Raw genomic sequence first — 16,419 nt, 5'->3', positions numbered from 1 at the left:
GCCATATCTGCTCCCCACTCCGTTCCAGCAAGACACCTCATTATGTTCATCACCTTTTTGCATTTGTCAACCACTTTTATTATATAATCCCTCCATGTAAAAGTCTTCAATAAAAAACTCCCAAGAACTTAAAACTTGACACTCTATCCAAACTCTTACCATACAGCAGCAGTTTTGTATTTTCTCCAGTTTTCTTCCTCGAAAAGAACAAAGTGTTAGTCTTCTCATCAGAAAACCTGAAATCCCACTTCATGCCTCAATCTCCTACTTGAGTTACATCTTGTCTTGTAACTTTCAGACCACAGCTTTCTGCGAAGTGAATTTTCATGAAGCGCCTTTTCCTGATACTTCTTGATGGAGAGTGACCAACAACGAATGATGGCTGTCATCTGAATTAAGAAACAGTATTACCCATTTTGCTTCGAAGTGTGCAGCACAAGTTTGCGCTATTTTAATAGACAGATTGTACGACTGCACAGCGCCACGGCAGACCCCTACGCTGTTGTCATAATGAGAGGAACACTGTGTTCCCAAAATTATTTTTGGCAGCGTGTGTGTGTGTATACACACACACACACACACACCGACCACTTTATTAGGTACACCTTGCTAGTGTGGGTTAGGCCCACTTTTGCCTTTAGAACTGCCTTAATTCTTAGTGGCATAGATTCAACAAGGTGTTGGAAACATTCTTCAGAGATGTTTGTCCATATTAACATGATGGCATCACACAGCCCATTCAGCCACTCTGCCCAATTCTCCTCTGACCTCTGACATCATTAATAGCCCCCCCCCAAACCCTATAATTCTGGCATCATTAAAAAGTTTAGGATGTCTAGATTACAAAAACAACTGGTAACAGTAAATATACTGGGGCTCACTATGACATACAAGCACTGTAATTGAACTACCCTGACCAAAAGAATATGTCCGGTTTTAAAATCTGATATTTTGTCTGCACAACATAAAGTTCCAAATCTTCATCTTTTAAGCAAATGGGACTGTTTTGGTCTTTGTCTCTTATGTCCTTATATTAGTTGTCATTGTGGTCTGCCCCTGTCCATGTCTTATCTGTTAGTTGTGTTGTTTTCTTGTTTGGTCTTTAGCCATTCTTGAGTTCTACTTTAGTTTTCTGCCTTTCTTCTTTGGGTTTGTACTTAGTTACTTTGTGATTCCCCTTTAGTTTGATTATTATTATTTATGGCGTGTTTTAGGTTCTACTCACCCTCGTTGCTCTTTGTGGTTTGTTTCACTCTGTTAGTCCCTGTGTATTTGTAGACATGTCCTTGTCACCTGGTTTCCCTCATAGCTGTTTCCCATTCCCAATCACACCACCTGTCGCTCCTCTACTCGTCTCTGTGTCATTACTTAGGTTTGTCACTGTGTGGTTCTCAGTTGCTGGCCTTTTTTTAAATTATAATTCCTGAAGATCCTTGTCTCTACCTGAAGTACAAGCGCTGTTGGATTAAGAGCTCTAAAAATTTCTGTTGTGATTTTTCGCTGAACTGAAGAAACCAGGTGGCAGTCTGTACATGAAGAAGTCAATACACAGCATCAAGTACGGACTGAATCATCTGGATTGTTAGGCGTTATATAAAACAAATCATTAAGGTTTTTCATTCATGCAATGGAAAGAATATTTCATGAGGTAAAAGATGGAACATTCTGGTCTGGTTTAGTTTTCCTGTGGTTGTTCATGTCTACTTGCCCTGGTGTTGCTGCTGATAATCTGCTATAATCTGCTGCTATAATCCTCTTGCTTGCCTCTACTGGTGGTTGGCTCTCACTGCGGTATTGTATCACTTCCTGTTCCGGAGCACTGTGGTGTTTTTCTGTATCTGTTAGCTGTTTAATCTGCGCAGTTAGATTGATCTAGTTATCTAGATTACGATTTGTTTCCCAGTGTAATCTTTACGTGCCTTAACTAAAGCACTCCTTCTGCTGAATCACCTCTAAATTATTTACACATTATTCACTTTGCGTGTTTTTAGGAATCCGCTAGCTTAGCATAGCTACTAGCTCTTAGCCGATTTAGCATGGTGGCTTCTCCTGTCTCTCCCGCACTTTTCTGCTCTGGGTGTGAAATGTTTAGTTATTCCTCGGCCTCCTTTAGCAGTAACGGTACTTGTAATAAGTGTACCTTATTCGTAGCTTTGGAGGCCAGGCTGGGCGAATTGCAGACTCGGCTCCGCACCGTGGAAAATTCTACAGCTAGCCAGGCCCCTGTAGTCGGTGCGGACCAAGGTAGCTTAGCCGCCGTTAGTTCCCCCCTGGCAGATCCCGAGCAGCCGGGAAAGCAGGCTGACTGGGTGACTGTGAGGAGGAAGCGTAGCCCTAAACAGAAGCCCCGTGTACACCGCCAACCCGTTCACATCTCTAACCGTTTTTCCCCACTCGACGACACACCCGCCGAGGATCAAACTCTGGTTATTGGCGACTCTGTTTTGAGAAATGTGAAGTTAGCGACACCAGCAACCATAGTCAATTGTCTTCCGGGGGCCAGAGCAGGCGACATTGAAGGAAATTTGAAACTGCTGGCTAAGGCTAAGCGTAAATTTGGTAAGATTGTAATTCACGTCAGCAGTAATGACACTCGGTTACGTCAATCGGAGGTCACTAAAATTAATATTAAATCGGTGTGTAACTTTGCAAAAACAATGTCGGACTCTGTAGTTTTCTCTGGGCCCCTCCCCAATCGGACCGGGAGTGACATGTTTAGCCGCATGTTCTCCTTGAATTGCTGGCTGTCTGAGTGGTGTCCAAAAAAATGAGGTGGGCTTCATAGATAATTGGCAAAGCTTCTGGGGAAAACCTGGTCTTGTTAGGAGAGACGGCATCCATCCCACTTTGGATGGAGCAGCTCTCATTTCTAGAAATCTGGCCAATTTTCTTAAATCCTCTAAACCGTGACTATCCAGGGTTGGGACCAGGAAGCAGAGTTGTAGTCTTACACAACTCTCTGCAGCTTCTCTCCCCCTGCCATCCCCTCATTACCCCATCCCCGTAGAGACGGTGTCTGCTCCCAGACTACCAATAACCAGCAAAATCTATTTAAGCATAAAAATTCAAAAAGAAAAAATAATATAGCACCTTCAACTGCACCACAGACTAAAACAGTTAAATGTGGTCTATTAAACATTAGGTCTCTCTCTTCTAAGTCCCTGTTGGTAAATGATATAATAATTGATCAACATATTGATTTATTCTGCCTAACAGAAACCTGGTTACAGCAGGATGAATATGTTAGTTTAAATGAGTCAACACCCCCGAGTCACACTAACTGTCAGAATGCTCGTAGCACGGGCCGGGGCGGAGGATTAGCAGCAATCTTCCATTCCAGCTTATTAATTAATCAAAAACCCAGACAGAGCTTTAATTAATTTGAAAGCTTGTCTCTTAGTCTTGTCCATCCAAATTGGAAGTCCCAAAAACCAGTTTTATTTGTTATTATCTATCGTCCACCTGGTCGTTACTGTGAGTTTCTCTGTGAATTTTCAGACCTTTTGTCTGACTTAGTGCTTAGCTCAGATAAGATAATTATAGTGGGCAATTTTAACATCCACACAGATGCTGAGAATGACAGCCTCAACACTGCATTTAATCTATTATTAGACTCTATTGGCTTTGCTCAAAAAGTAAATGAGTCCACCCACCACTTTAATCATATCTTAGATCTTGTTTTGACTTATGGTATGGAAATAGAAGACTTAACAGTATTCCCTGAAAACTCCCTTCTGTCTGATCATTTCTTAATAACATTTACATTTACTCTGATGGACTACCCAGCAGTGGGGAATAAGTTTCATTACACTAGAAGTCTTTCAGAAAGCGCTGTAACTAGGTTTAAGGATATGATTCCTTCTTTATGTTCTCTAATGCCATATACCAACACAGTGCAGAGTAGCTACCTAAACTCTGTAAGGGAGATAGAGTATCTCGTCAATAGTTTTACATCCTCATTGAAGACAACTTTGGATGCTGTAACTCCTCTGAAAAAGAGAGCTTTAAATCAGAAGTGTCTGACTCTGTGGTATAACTCACAAACTCGTAGCTTAAAGCAGATAACCCGTAAGTTGGAGAGGAAATGGTGTCTCACTAATTTAGAAGATCTTCACTTAGCCTGGAAAAAGAGTCTGTTGCTCTATAAAAAAGCCCTCCGTAAAGCTAGGACATCTTTCTACTCATCACTAATTGAAGAAAATAAGAACAACCCCAGGTTTCTTTTCAGCACTGTAGCCAGGCTGACAAAGAGTCAGAGCTCTATTGAGCTGAGTATTCCATTAACTTTAACTAGTAATGACTTCATGACTTTCTTTGCTAACAAAATTTTAACTATTAGAGAAAAAAATTACTCATAACCATCCCAAAGACGTATCGTTATCTTTGGCTGCTTTCAGTGATGCCGGTATTTGGTTAGACTCTTTCTCTCCGATTGTTCTGTCTGAGTTATTTTCATTAGTTACTTCATCCAAACCATCAACATGTTTATTAGACCCCATTCCTACCAGGCTGCTCAAGGAAGCCCTACCATTATTTAATGCTTCGATCTTAAATATGATCAATCTATCTTTGTTAGTTGGCTATGTACCACAGGCTTTTAAGGTGGCAGTAATTAAACCATTACTTAAAAAGCCATCACTTGACCCAGCTATCTTAGCTAATTATAGGCCAATCTCCAACCTTCCTTTTCTCTCAAAAATTCTTGAAAGGGTAGTTGTAAAACAGCTAACTGATCATCTGCAGAGGAATGGTCTATTTGAAGAGTTTCAGTCAGGTTTTAGAATTCATCATAGTACAGAAACAGCATTAGTGAAGGTTACAAATGATCTTCTTATGGCCTCGGACAGTGGACTCATCTCTGTGCTTGTTCTGTTAGACCTCAGTGCTGCTTTTGATACTGTTGACCATAAAATTTTATTACAGAGATTAGAGCATGCCATAGGTATTAAAGGCACTGCGCTGCGGTGGTTTGAATCATATTTGTCTAATAGATTACAATTTGTTCATGTAAATGGGGAATCTTCTTCACAGACTAAAGTTAATTATGGAGTTCCACAAGGTTCTGTGCTAGGACCAATTTTATTCACTTTATACATGCTTCCCTTAGGCAGTATTATTAGACGGTATTGCTTAAATTTTCATTGTTACACAGATGATACCCAGCTTTATCTATCCATGAAGCCAGAGGACACACACCAATTAGCTAAACTGCAGGATTGTCTTACAGACATAAAGACATGGATGACCTCTAATTTCCTGCTTTTAAACTCAGATAAAACTGAAGTTATTGTACTTGGCCCCACAAATCTTAGAAACATGGTGTCTAACCAGATCCTTACTCTGGATGGCATTACCCTGACCTCTAGTAATACTGTGAGAAATCTTGGAGTCATTTTTGATCAGGATATGTCATTCAAAGCGCATATTAAACAAATATGTAGGACTGCTTTTTTGCATTTACGCAATATCTCTAAAATCAGAAAGGTCTTGTCTCAGAGTGATGCTGAAAAACTAATTCATGCATTTATTTCCTCTAGGCTGGACTATTGTAATTCATTATTATCAGGTTGTCCTAAAAGTTCCCTAAAAAGCCTTCAGTTAATTCAAAATGCTGCAGCTAGAGTACTGACGGGGACTAGAAGGAGAGAGCATATCTCACCCATATTGGCCTCTCTTCATTGGCTTCCTGTTAATTCTAGAATAGAATTTAAAATTCTTCTTCTTACTTACAAGGTTTTGAATAATCAGGTCCCATCTTATCTTAGGGACCTCGTAGTACCATATCACCCCAATAGAGCGCTTCGCTCTCAGACTGCAGGCTTACTTGTAGTTCCTAGGGTTTGTAAGAGTAGAATGGGAGGCAGAGCCTTCAGCTTTCAGGCTCCTCTCCTGTGGAACCAGCTCCCAATTCAGATCAGGGAGACAGACACCCTCTCTACTTTTAAGATTAGGCTTAAAACTTTCCTTTTTGCTAAAGCTTATAGTTAGGGCTGGATCGGGTGACCCTGAACCATCCCTTAGTTATGCTGCTATAGACGTAGACTGCTGGGGGGTTCCCATGATGCACTGTTTCTTTCTCTTTTGCTCTGTATGCACCACTCTGCATTTAATCATTAGTGATCGATCTCTGCTCCCCTCCACAGCATGTCTTTTTCCTGGTTCTCTCCCTCAGCCCCAACCAGTCCCAGCAGAAGACTGCCCCTCCCTGAGCCTGGTTCTGCTGGAGGTTTCTTCCTGTTAAAAGGGAGTTTTTCCTTCCCACTGTAGCCAAGTGCTTGCTCACAGGGGGTCGTTTTGACCATTGGGGTTTTACATAATTATTGTATGGCCTTGCCTTACAATATAAAGCGCCTTGGGGCAACTGTTTGTTGTGATTTGGCGCTATATAAAAAAAAATTGATTGATTGATTGATTGATTGATTCTCCTCCTGTTCTCCTGTTTGTTCAGACTGCTCATTAGCTTTGGACTCCTCAGCATCTGGAAAATAAACCGCTTGACTTTTTTCTTACACCTGTCTCATCCGTGTCTGTGTTTTTGTGTTTAATCCTGCCATGAAACATAACAGAAAAACCCAGATCTTAAAATGAACCCAGCAGACAGCAGCTCTGACATCCCTGTGTTAAAGCACTTTTTTCTTGGTTAATTGCATTTTTTTAATGGTTATACTGTCCTAGAAAGAAATACAAATTTCTAGATGATGCCTCTGACCTAATTGAATCCAATCCATGGGTCACTGACTTTTTTCCAGAACTGGAAGATAGGGACAATCTATTTAATGAGGGGAGGCACCCTGACGAGATTCATCAGCCTGAACAGTTTTGTCAACCTCACCCAGGGCGTCTGCTCCTCCCACTCTCAATACAGCTTATTTTCACAGTGAACCAGAAGCAGAGTTTGCCTTGGGGGACTCGGCTGAGAGCCTTATTGACTTGCATTTTGTTCATGAACTGTTCGTCTACATTAATGATCCATTCTTTGTGTTTTGGAACTCTGATGCCACTGAACTGAATGACATTTGCATTACCAATGATGAAATAGTCAAAGAAAATCCTGATCTGGACTCACTTTTTCCCAGGTTCCCCCAGCTAAAGGAACACTTGAGAAGCAAATCACTTCCCAATTATATCAATGATCCAATCAATTTTGTTTTTCCCAGCTACTCAACCTCCACTACCAAGGATTCAGTTGCTGACTTCCCCCAGCTACTCCGACCCTCTGTGACCCTGTTTCAGGTGTTAGTCCCCAGTTCACCCACAGCCGCAGTCCCAAGATCATCGGTCATGGAGAGTCCTGCAGCTTCTGGACTAACCAAGCAGAAGCCACAATGCAACAGAAGAAAGCACAAACACGGTCGAGTCCAGCCCTATAGTAGCAGTGGCATGGACCTACCCGCACCAGAGGAAGTTGCAATCCATACACCGTCGCCAGAGGAACCTGCAGCTCTCATGCAGCCAGAGCCAGCTTCCAAAGACACCTGGTCAGAGTCCTCAGTTCCTGATTCCTGGGTGGTTGAGGATGGGCGCGCCTCACTGGGGGCAGCTACAGCTCTGGAAGGCATGCCTGGTGACCATAAGCATGATGCTGTAGCTCCAAAGGGCACGAGGATGCTGCAGCTCCAAAGGGCACGAGGGCACAGAGCTCCAGAGGGCACGACTGGCTGTCCTCCTGATAACACTGCACCTCCAGAAGACATGAACGATCGCCCTCCTGGTGATGTCTGTTCTCCCAAGGGTCCATCTACGCACCTTTCCAATGGTGTCTGTGCTCCCAATGGGCTGTTGGGCTCATCTCCAGATGGCATCTGTGCTCCTGAGGGGCTCTCGGGTTCCCATCCAGATGATGTTATTGCTCCAGGCTGCCCTCCGGATGACATTGCTGCTCCCAAAGGACTGTCTGGCTGCCCTTTGGACGATGTCTGTGCTCCAGAGAGGCCACCCATTAGTCCTCTGGACAACGTCTGTACTCCCGAGGGGCTGCCCTTTCAATGAAATTTGTTCTCCCCAGGGGCTGTCCGTCAGTCCTCTGGACAATGTCTGTGCTCCCAAGGGGCCACTCGTCAGTCCACTGAATGACATCCATGCTCCCGACGGGCTGTCTGGCTGTCCTTCGGACGACATCTGTACCCCCTAGGAACTGCTCATCAGTCCACTGGACGACATCCATGCTCTCGAGGGGCTTTCTGGCTGTCCTTCGGATGACATCCATGCTCCCAATGGGCTGCCTGGCTGTCCTTCAGACAACATCTGTGCTCCCAAGGGGCCTCTCGTCAGTCCACTGAACGACATCCATGCTCTCGAGGGGCTTTCTGGCTGTCCTTCGGATGACATCCATGCTCCCAATGGGCTGCCTGGCTGTCCTTCAGACAACATCTGTGCTCCCAAGGGGCCTCTCGTCAGTCCACTGAATGACATCCATCCTCTCGACGGGCTGCCTGGATGTCCTTCGGATGACATCTGTGCCCCCAAGGGACTGCTCATCAGTCCACTGGACTACATCCATGCTCCCGAAGGACTTTCTGGCTGTCCTTCGGACGACCTCTGTGCCCCCAAGGGATCACTCGTTAGTCCACTGGACTATATCCATGCTCCCGAAGGACTTTCTGGCTGTCCTTGTGATGACATCCATTCTCCCGACAGGCTGCCTGGCTGTCCTTCAGACGACATCTGTGCTCCCAAGGGGTCACTCGTCAGTCCACTAGACGACATCCATGCTCCCGAGGGGCTTTTTAGCTATCTTTCAGATGACATCCATGCTCCCAAGGGGCCGCCTGGCTGTCCTTCAGACGACATCTGTGCTCCCAAGGGGCCGCCCGTCAGTCCTCCGGACAATGTCTGTGCTCCTGAGGGGCCACCCATATCAGTCCTCCAGATGGCAGCGTTACAGAGATGCCCCATGGCCATCCCCCTGACTCTGCCGTCGACCTCTGCAGGTGCACGGCCGCCCTCCTAACTCGCTGTTCAACCTCTGCCGACCATGCAAGTTCCCGTCTGTCTGGGATTGTGTCTCTTATTGTCTGGGGACATATAAGACTCAGACTCAGACTCACTTTATTGTCACTCGACCCTTACAGGCAGAATGAAATGCATTTTCTCCAGGTCTTGGTGTAGTTAACTGGGACAATTTAACCTAACCTTTGTAAACTTTTGCAATGTACAATATGCACACCCCTGTGGCCATAGAATATATATACAAGGCACAGGGCCGGCAGCTGCAGCAGCGTTAGAGTATTAAGAAAGTGACACGCTTTCTACTCTTTTAATTCATGTTATTAGTAATTGAAGTGGGCCACGGCCTCAACCTTACCTAAATTCTGGGTCTTTTAGTGAAGTTTAGGGCTAGCGGCCGGCGATCACCTTGGTATTTCTTCTGTTTTTCTTGTTGTTTAATGCTGGCAAATTATACAGTATTTTTTGTCTTTCTGATGCCTGATTCTGTTTTTCTCTGTTTAAGGTGCAGCTCCATCCAGAGATGGGAGTTGTATTTGTGTTGGTGACCCTCCTGTCCTGTGCACCAACAGCAATTCTTGTATATTCGTCTGTGAATTGTTCTGTGAATGGTTCTGTGAATTGTTTCTGTAATTTATGTCTGTAGCATGGCCCAAGCAGAGGGTCGCCCCTTTGAGTCTGGTCTGCTTGAGGTTTCTTCCTCAGAGGGAGTTTTTCCTTACCACTGTTGCTCTGGGGGTTGGTAAGGTTAGACCTTACCTGTGTGAAGCGCCTTGAGGCAACTCTGTTGTGATTTGGCGCTATATAAAGAAAAATAAATTGAAATTGACAATGTGTATGTTAGTGCAATGTTCACAGTTCGGTGGTGGATGTTGAACTGTTCTTTATATAGAATCAACTACATTTTGAATTATGTGCACAGCTTTCTTGTTCAGAGCCGAGGGTATGCCTTCATGCAAACCCCCTTGTCGTAGGTTGTACTGACATACTTTTGGCCTACTTCATGTGTAGCCTCTTCTGCTACTCACAGGTGTTCTTTGACAGTTTTGTATTCCATAATAGGATGGTTAATGACATGGTAGTATTCCAGTGATATCATAGTAAGCCCCAGCATTTTTACTGTTACCAGTTATTTTTATAATCTAGACATCTGAAGCTTTCTAATGATGCCAGATTGTGAGGGGTGGGAGGGATGTATGAGGGACCATACTGGCCCAAGGCCTACAAGACATGTTCATCCAGACACCTGCCACTCACTGGATATTTTCTCTTTTTTGGACTTTTCTCTGTAAACCCTAGAGATGGTTGTGTGTGTGAAAATCCCAGTAGATCAGCAGTTTCTGAAATACTCAGTCCAGCCCGTCTGGCACCAACAACCATGTCACGTTCAAAGCAGAGGCAGTTTCTCTAAGACTGCAAGGGAAGCTCAGCTTCCCCTAAAATGTCAATAAACAAACAAATAAATAAATAAATAAGCGGTCAAACAGTTTGTTAACATTTCTTTTTCTTTTAATTGAATTTAACTGAATTTATTAGGCACCAATGCTTACAAAAAAAAAAAAAAATCACTCATTTACAGACCACAAAATCAATACAAAAAACCCCAAAACAAAACAAAACAAAAAAGTTACAGGAAAGAAAGAACAAAAAAACATTGTACATGGTGCCCAAAAGGTGCCTACACCCACTCATACAGTCAAACCAACCCAAGCTATGTGCCAGTTCATACACGTTCATTTCCAACAAAGTCTGAACAGTAGCAGCTCATAACTACAGCTGAGGGAAGTGAGTATTTCACAACAGCTCCTATTTTGTTCTAGTTACCCAGTATGTATTCAATAGTAAGAGTTCAAATCAAGCAGATTCATCATACAACACAACTCAACGTTTTTCATCAGATACATATCCGGCGAACACCATTTCTTTGTATAAATATTTAAACTGGTTGATATTTGAACACTGTTTGAGTTTCTCAGGTAGCTTATTCCATTTTTTTGGGCCACAGATAGAGACACAGATGCATTTCCTGGTTCTCCTGGCGCCAGCCATTTTAAAATGATACAAACTCCTTAAATGATATATTCCTTCTCTTTGCATAAAATATCCTTGAATTCTAAATGGTACTTGCTTATTTTTCACTTTATACATCAATTGAACAGTCTTAAACTAAATCATGTCATAGAGTTTTAAAATCTTTGATTTGATAAACATTGGATTGGTATGATCCCGATAGCCTGCATTATGAATTATTCTTAATGCCCTTTTTTGAAGGATGAATCATGGTTGCACTGTAGTTTTATAGTTATTGCCCCATACTTCAGCACAGTAAGTCAAGTACTGACTTGCTGTGTATTGACTACTAATGTGTTAGAACACGTTCATCTTGAAGAAGAGTTCGTTCAGAATGAGATACTTATCACAAATTGACTATTTTGTTAACTTCTCGGTCAGTGCATTTTCCTGTTGAAGCCGAGCGTCCGTTCACTTCAATGGGACTGCCTGGAAAGTCCGTGTTGATAACCATTCGTAAGATTCAGGCGGTTTTCAATGGCTTTCAGTCGAGTGAGTATCCGAGAAATTGTTTAACAGCTGGGCATGTTCAAACTTGTCCTGTAATGCTTCCAACGGAGGTGTTTTGCTGTGGCGCCGCGCGATGAGCGGCTGGGTGCCGACGCGCAAATCCGTCCGCACGTCTTTCATTACAAAATCTCCTTTAACAGTGGAATGTCCGGATAAACTGCTATCCCGAGCTCTTCTGAAACCTCTCTGTTCTCTCACGACGTCCTGGGTCAACAGAGGCTTAAATTTGGAAGTTTTCAGCTCGAAACAGGCTGACGACAGCGGCTCGGGGCGCGGCGTGCCGTCCTTCTCCGTGGGCAGTCCTTAAAGCGACAGTAACACTCCATAATCTCTCATCAGCCGTTAAAATTTTCACCGAAAACTGTCTGAATTTCTCGAATGGTGTCCACTTGGATGTGCCTTACAGTTTCAGAAAAAATTTTGATCAAGCAAAGCGCCAGTCTCTCAGGAAGAAGTCAGACAAAGGAATTCTGACGAGGGGGTGGACCAGTGCTCACTCAAAGCCTGCCCACAGGCGAATGATGCAACTGACAGGCGTGAAAAAACTCATGCATGTGCATGAGGGTTCAAGCTTGTCTGACGCAATCACACGTGATTCAAATCCATATAGTTTTTGAAAAAATAAAAAGGTTGTTTTCTTTTCTAATAGACCTCGTATTCCAAAGTGTTTTGTGTGAGCTATAAATCAGTCTGTTTTAAAGGTGAACTTAAGATATCATATGTTTATACTGGTGTACCAAACTAAACAAACAAACAAACAAAAAAGCTAGTCAGTAAGCTAGTGTTTAAGGTTGTCGCACGTTAATTAACGTCCTGGTTCACAACACAACATCAACGTATTCATGACTGTAAATCTATCCGAGCCATTTGGCAATAATTTGTAGTCGCTGATGTACTTTATTGAAGGAAATTAGTGACGGAGAAACCGAAGTGTTTTGAACCACTGAATCAATATGAAGCAGTGGTTAAGTGTTTTGAAGCCTTTGATACAATTAGATATGGCGACATCTGCTTGCCAGCCTTTAACATAACATTTGCTTGGAACAATCAATAAAAGGCAAGATGTCATCAAACAGTCAGGCTGTTATGTATGTTTAATCATAAGGGTTCTATGTGCTCCTTGAAATTTTTGACGGTATTTTTGTTTAAAAACATTAATAATATACTTGTGTTACAATCTCTGAAGGAGTCTTCCCAAGGGATTAATAAAGTTCTAAATAAGGTTCTATTGTAATGTGACTGTACCATAATAAAATACTGTATGTAATGGAGATATAAATTGTGAAATACTTGTGCAACTAGGGACTGTTATGACCATTTTACATATTTGAATTTTCATATAAATAAGCTTCCCCTCTTTGACAGACCAGCAGCCACCACTGGTTCAAAGACACTTAAATCCCCTTTTTACCCATTCTGATGCTTGGTTCTGATGAATTATAAGGACTGCCCACCAGCATCTACATTTAGTTACGTCCCTTGTGACGCAAAGCAAGGCTTCCCGTCACGGACGTGTTGTCTTTCCATCAGGCATTGGAATGATAACAAATACCGTATAATTTGTCAGCATTAAGCAACATGAACAACAAGGGTCCCCTGCTGGAGCTGTTGCCCCCGCGACCCAAAGCCGGAAAAGCGGTTGAAAATGAGTGACGATGAGTGTGATACTAAGGTGATCACTGGCCACTAGCCCTAAGCTTCACTAAAAGACCCAGAATTTACACAAAGTTGAGGGGGCGACCTGCTCTGTTTCTGAATAAAATGAATTTAAAAGAGTAAAAAGCATAGTAACATATTATGCCAGTATGCTAGCCATACGAAAGGGAAAATAAGAGCGTCTTAAGTTTGGACTTGAAAGTCTCTACGGAATCTGACTGTTTTATTGATGCAGGGAGATCATTCCGCAGAACAGGGGCATGATACGAGAAAGCTCTGTGACCTGCAGACTTCTTATTCACCCTATGGACACAAAGTAGTCCTGCACCCTCAGAATGCAGAGCCGGTACGTACGGTTTAATTAGGTCAGCTAGGTGGGGAGGTTGCAGTCTGTAAACAACTTTCTAGGTTAATAGGCTTTTTTAAATGCTTATTGCAAAGCGGATTGTTTCTTTACAACAATCACGTTTTGTGAGTCCAGGGACACTGATCTGTGTGTTATAGATACAAATCAGTTTCCTCGGATCCACGGAACTTACCCCTGTAAAACTTGTTCCTGCCACGGTGCTGTGATGCGGTCCACATCTGCCCCAGATCCGTGCCAGATATGGTCTGCAAACAGTTGGTCTTTTACGAACAGATCCGGACCAGATCTGAACTGGATCCGTAAAAGACCAACTGTTTGCAGACCATATCTGGCACGGATCTGGGGCAGATGTGGACCGCATCACAGCACCGTGGCAGGAACAAGTTTTACAGGGGTAAGTTCCGTGGATCCGAGGAAACTGATTTGTATCTATAACACACAGATCAGTGTCCCTGGACTCACAAAACGTGATTGTTGTAAAGAAACAAACCGCTTTGCAATAAGCATTTAAAAAAGCCTCAGTGACAATCACGATTACAGAGTACAGAGTTTACAACCGCTAATGGATAGTTTCTACCGAGTGCAGATAAAATTGCTTATCGTTATGCCCCATGTTCCTGCCACGGTGCTGTGATGCGGACCACATCTGTCCCAGATCTGTGCCAGATATGGTCTGTAAACGGTTGTTGTTTTGTGGATCCAGTTCAGATCTGGTCCGGATCTGTTCCAGAACTGTAAAGCGGAGCCGTGCCGGATCTGGGCCAGGGTGCAAAAACTGTCTGGACCGGATCTGTTTTCAGGATTGGTACCAGATGTTGGACTACATCCGGCCCGGATCTATTTGCTGTCTGGGAACAGATCCAGAAGTTAATGAGAGATTAATCATTTCCAGCACAGTCGGCCCAAGAGTGGGCCTCAGGTCCTTAAAAAGTTTTGTTGGTATGGGACCAAATAAGCAGGTTGTCCTTTTTGTAGATGTTACAAGTTTTGTCAGCACGCCCAGTGAGATACTATCAAATTCTGTAAATCTATAGTACCTCAGTAATGGCACCCACCTCAGTAGCAGGGTGTATTGACTGGGTTAAGGCATGCTGGGATATGTTTAACTTAATGTCGTCTATTTTCTTCTCGAAGTAATCCAAGAAATCTTGTGCTGTAAATGGAGAGCGACTTACAGGTGGTTGTCCATGAATAAGTGTTGCCACCGTGCTGAACAAGAACTGTGAGTCATGCTTGTTTTTGCTCACTAGTTGATATAACAAGATGGGCGAGTGATTATTTTGAGAAACCTTTGTCAACAATACAATACGGAGTCACTTAAAAGTTTTAAGTGTTAATCCTGTCCAAAAGCAGTGGCAATGTTTCCTGGCTCAGAGGCACTGGGTTGGACCATCACACAGTGGAAACATGTATTGTGGTCAGATGAATAAGCATTCACAATGTTTTTTTTTTTTTTGAAGAAATGGACACTGTGTGCTCCAGATCAAAGATAAAAACAACCATTCAGTCTGCTATCAGCAACAAATCCAAAAGTCAGTCTGTCATGGTATGTGGCTGTGTCAGTGCCCTTGGCAAAAGTAATTTACACTTTTGTGAAGGCAACATTAATGCAGGAAAGTACACTGAGATGATAGAACAACATATTCAAGATGGTGTCTTTTCCAGAGACATCCATACATTTTTCAAAAAGACAATGCAAAACCACATTCTGCACACATCACAAAGCTGTGGCTGCAGAAGCAGAGGATGTGGATACTGGACTAGCCTGCCTGCAGTCCTCATCTGTCCACAACAGAGAATACGTGGACAATTTTGAAACAACAAATGCAATGACAGCCCTGTGCTGTTGTACACCTTCAGACATGTTTACAGGAAGAATGGGACAAAATAACACCAGAAACGCTTTGCATTCTCAATATCAATGCATCTGTTAAGTGTTATGAGAAAGAATGGCAATATCACAAAGTGGTAAATGCTTTAGTGTACCAACGTTTTTTGGAATGTGTTACAGGCTTTAAATGCAGGAACGGATGTACAGGGTGTTTAAAAAAATGGATATTTTTGAGATGTAAATAAATGAGTAACTACATAGTCTAAGCAAATGAACCTAAACAGGCTTAATGTTGAGCAAAAATTAATGAGAAGTTCAAAAGTATGTGGATTTCATGAACTTCACAAGTTTTTAATATGGGCACTGTGTATTCAAGCATACTCTAATGCACAAACGACTTTTCTTTTCCAGTGAATGGCATTTCTATTCCTGAAAAGAAAAAAAAAGAAAAACACAAAATATTACACAGAATTTTGAGTTGTTTCTACACATGCTGTTAAAACTTGAGATAATTTGAAAAAAATTGCTCAAGATTAGAAAATTATATACATTTTTCTGAAACACCCTGTATATTAAATGAAATGAAGCTGACAACACAAAACATGAAATATCTTGGGTTCATATGGTTTGCAATGAAATAGAAGTCAAAGTAAATGTAAGAATCTCTCTCTCGCTCTTTCTCTCTCTTTATTTTTATTTATTTATTTATTTATTTGCCCTTTCCATACAGTTCCAACTTTTTCTGATTTGGGATTATTTATAAAGTAAATTGCAAAAGCTCTCAGCTAAATGTAGTGGGGTAAAAGATACAATATTCAACAATCTAATATCTGTAATGTTGTGGAGTAAAATTATATAGTCGTAGAAAAAAGTACTGTACAAGTACATTCAAAAAATTACTCATTGGATGAACTTAATTCAATTATGTGCACGATTTCCATCGAATAATCGATCATCGATAATTTAATTTAGTTGGGACTTTTATTTATTAGATTATTTATTTATTATATTTTATTTTATTTTATTTTATTTTATTTAT

This window comes from Thalassophryne amazonica, chromosome 11 (assembly GCF_902500255.1).
Source record: "Thalassophryne amazonica chromosome 11, fThaAma1.1, whole genome shotgun sequence".
Classification (NCBI taxonomy): domain Eukaryota; kingdom Metazoa; phylum Chordata; class Actinopteri; order Batrachoidiformes; family Batrachoididae; genus Thalassophryne; species Thalassophryne amazonica.
Note: the sequence above shows the minus strand (reverse complement) of the source record.